The sequence below is a fragment of the Trachymyrmex septentrionalis genome, unplaced genomic scaffold (assembly GCF_001594115.1).
Source record: "Trachymyrmex septentrionalis isolate Tsep2-gDNA-1 unplaced genomic scaffold, Tsep1.0 scaffold21, whole genome shotgun sequence".
In the NCBI taxonomy this organism is placed as follows: Eukaryota; Metazoa; Arthropoda; class Insecta; order Hymenoptera; family Formicidae; genus Trachymyrmex; species Trachymyrmex septentrionalis.
Window position 1 is genome coordinate 1375869 of NW_017305288.1, and position 4780 is coordinate 1380648.

A 4780-nucleotide genomic window follows, 5' to 3' on the forward strand; every position below is an offset into this window, starting at 1 on the left:
GTATTTTTTACCCACGATCAACATTGGATTCGGTAATATTCCAATCTTATAATACTTATTCGAAAAATTAAATACTATATATAAACATCTGACACTGATCTTGAAATCAATATTTCGTATTGAGGAACAAAAAAGAAGAATTTGTGTCAAGTCTAACTAAAAATGAGTAAAGCATAAAAGGATCAAGTGCGCAATGTGATATAATCTTTTAAATTATATAGAATTATATCCAACTATTATCATGCAAATCTGATATTGATATGATAATTACGTTTCACCACTTATTAGTGAGGGTACTGTGTCAATCCTTGATGTCAATAGCTAAGTTATACAACCTTATATTATTATTTGATTAGCATATTTTTAATGTTATATGTGTCAACGTGATAATTCAGCAGACTTTCTAAATCTTATTAAGTATTATATGACTTGATATAATTTTAATAGCGCAATTTAAGTTTATCATTCTCTTGTTTTTAGCTCAATTATTTGATATTACTTTGGTCTGATATGTTTGTTTTAATTCATTATCTGCACATTATGACACAATAATTATGAGCCAACAAGTTTTTAGTATGCTGTGTATATTTGATTAAACTCATATATTTAGTTGACATTTTTAGTGTACAATGCGGTAACAGCTTTAATGTTGACATTTAATTATCATTTTCTAATTAAAAAATAATTAATTTCTGTTAAAAAATGGATCAGATGTGATTGTGAGTGATGTTTTATTTTTTAGCGAAAGGCGCGCGATCTGCGAGATAGATTGTGCCGTTGAATCATACAATCCTATCAGCACTAATTAAATGCGGTGACCGCAATCAAATCGCAATTTCAATGGCCGAAATGCCAAAAAACTTTTTATAAAATTTTGTTAAATTTATATTTATATTATCGCGATATCCTTAATGGGAGTTATATAAATTTTTACGTAACTTTTATGATGTTAATTTTAATTGAGAGAATACACACACACAAAAACATATATGTGTATATATCAAGGCGCGTCATCATGCATAGCTCACATTCCAAACTAAAAGATAAATATCTATTAATTTCCCTACAGCAAAATACTTTAACTAATGTATGTCACGTGCAATTTTCTGTGAAATGGAATACAGAACGAGTGTGTATCAGTATTTTATGAGAAATATAAATATTAAGAAAAGATATTCATTAGATGATTGTGTGACATCTGACAGAATAAATAAATTAATTTGTCTTACAAAACTATATTCCACATATTTATTTTTATTATATTTCACAGTAGCTTGTTAGAGAATTTATTCTTATACTATCAACGAGAAATTTGAGAAAACATTTGCTGAAAGAAATAATGTTGAAGCGCTAATACGATAGTTCACCGGGCGATAATTTACGAAACAACGTTTAGTTAGCACCGGATAAGTTAGACATAACCATCCGCTAATGCTTGTTTTTTTTCTGTGTCACATTTCATACCAGGATGATAATAATAGAGATGCACTACTAGCCTACTTACATGTTTGAGTATGGAACCGGGACCGAAAATGAAGTGTACGAAGATGGAAAGGAAATATGAAATGTAGAGATTGTGGAAGGTTACAGAAATGCACATTCACTATGACATCAAGATATATTTATTTGCGGGTGCACGCATATCGCGTTATTCTCCTTCAGATAAGTATCTCATCTCATGCGAAACATAACAGGTTTTTCTATGTGTACATTATATTGAAGATTCAAAAACTTGTATTGAAATACCAGTTACTGATAAGAATACTTCCGACACATTGTATATAGGTATCTTCGTAATCAAAGTCATAATAATTTACCGTTAAAAATTTTTGGAGCATAATACTTTTCAATCGGATTTAACCTCCGTTAAATTCTATTAAGATATGACATGGGATTATTCTGCACGTGAAAATACTTTTTTTCATATGAAAATTTAAGAACGGAAATTCTTAATTTATAATAAAAAATATAGCTAGAATATCTTTTGAATAAAGAATTCTAATTTTTTTTGATAAACAATCGCTGACTTTATTTAACTATTTCCTTAGGTGTTCGCAGTTTTCTACTCTCTCTACTTATCATCTCTTTTGATTTTCATTTTCTTTTACTTCATTTTTGTACTATGAAATGTTAATTTGTTGATATCAATATCTATCTGACTTCTCGTATCACTTTTATCTATTACCGCGAATAATTATTATGCTTGTGATTGTTGACAGCAATTTGCTCTATTTGATGATATATGATCTTGACACGATAACATCAGACACAGTATAATACATAATACCCTTCTCTTCGTAACCAAATATGGCTTTGTGAACGTATAATTTTATTGGTAATTAAACTAGATGCAGTGGGTCGCATTTATATTGCGTGCTAGAATTCAATAGCTATTATACACTCGAGAAAAGAAACGTTATCATAGTGCTCTTATTTCTCTAATTCTATTACAAAAGTCATTTCATTATGTTATATCTACAATCTTGGTTGATTTATTTTGACCATAAACACTAATACATGCAGCAAAAATGAATTTCGCGCACTTTACACATGAGTTTCTAAGCAGCTGCAATTATGTCTGTTTATATTGACATTTTAGGAAGATATTTTCTATGAGACTGTGGCATAGTTTCTATTTCAATAATTTGATACGATTACGATACCATGGCAAATAGTGAAAAGCAAACGATTCCAATTTTGTTGTTATGAATATTAATAAGCGGATCCAGTTTAACCAGATATTACCAAATTTATATTTACGCTATTTTGCTTACTTAAGAAATCACAAACTTACGATGAGTATCATTTGACACTTTAATCCGTATATTATATTTCTTTAGTGTTATTTATTGTAGATAAGATGTTGTTTTGAAAGAAATCAAAAGCTGATTGATCGAGCGATCAAATATTTCGATTTTATCTTTGAATATGATTTAATCGATCGATGATGATAGTTGTGGAATAGTGATTGCATAAATATGGATCGAAAGTATAAATGATTTTATCTCCATATTTGTAAGAGTTTGATGGAAGATGGCATGGATATAGTAGACATCGACTTCTAGTTCGTTTATTTAAAAGAAATATAATATATATTTCAAAGCAAATTATTTTAAACATTAATAATTAATTTTATTAAATTCATAGGATAAGAAGAGAAGGGAATAGTGTTCAAAAAGAGAGATTATTCATGGTGATTAAATTTTGGAAATATATAATACACTTATATAATATAATATAACTAATATAATAACATTAGAAGATAAATCTATTTAGTTCCAATTAATAATGTAATGTTATTATATGGCTTGCGAATATAAATAGTCGTAAAAGTAGATTTTTATTAAAAATAGATTAAACATAGAAGAATGAAAAATATGTACCTCGATTTTCTGATTCGACCGTGAGAACTCAAGAACTCGGAAGAAATGTGCATCTTCTCTTTATATTTTCTGTGCGATTATTGTGCATGACAATTTGTGGTTTAAAATGTTGATGACAGAAAGACCTTAATCGATGCTCTTCCAGGTTAATTTGAAGCATTTCTCTAGTCACGGACTAGCCACTATATATGACTTCAAATACGTGTTTACTTCACGTGAATTAATGAGTTAAACACAAACTAATAATATTCAGTAAAATGATGCGTGATACACAGTGCGAATAGATATCATTAGTTATATTTGCAATATAACTTCCGTCCGAAAATTTAAAATTGTTTTTACGAAATTTAGTTTATACAAATATTTTTTTCCGCGAAAATATGTAAAAGCGATTTTATATTTATAAATATTTCATTTTTTTATATAAATTAATTTTGTATCAATGTTTTTAACAATTATTTCGCATTGTTTAAAATGTTTCTTAGACATTAAAACAATACATTTTATTTGATTAAAAATGTATGGATATTTAGCAATATTATTTATGTGACATGTGTCTGCCATTGTTTATATAACTGTGCATATAATAATCTTTATGAAATAGGCCATAAATGTCACAAAGTAACCGTAGCTAACTAAACCACTGAGATAAATCTCGCGCGTTCAGGATGGATATTAACGATTGGTCGCGGCTTTTAACGTAGAATGAAATAAAATGCTTGTAACATTATTGTAAATGTGCGTCAAGGTTAACGTCTGTGAAGTCTATGCTTGTGTTCATTTTTATTTATTTTTGATATCAGATCTGGATTTTATCATAAGATTGTCGAAGTGATTTATTGACAACGCTAAAATAAATAATTTACTTATATAACCGCAGAATCTCTGTTTGCAAACAGAGACGTATTTGAGGAAAATCGAATATATCACTTATTTTTAAAAAGACATCAATTATGAATATACATATATCGTATAAAATTGTGTTAACAATATATTTTGAATTTTCAAATTTCTATTTGCATTCTATCGCAAAGATATATAACGCTGTCATTAATCTTTGCTAAAGTAATTATTCCCTAAAGGATTATACTCGGATAAAAAAACGTGTTTTCTTCTTTATAAAATATTTTTCTAATCTCTCATACCTTCTTTAAAACAAACGACGACAAACTCACATTCCATATAGCGTAGAAATTTTTAATCGCTAGACTTCAATTAACAAAGTTCGAACTGTGATTAATGATGTTAAAAAAGATACTGATCTTCACCGCAGACAGTTTCTTGCACCTCTCTCTGGAATCTCTTTTTCAAACGAGAATGTGTAACAAGCTGGAATATTGAGATCCGGTAATTGGTTGCTGCCATTTGATATTACCACTTCGTATCCTGTCGACGTA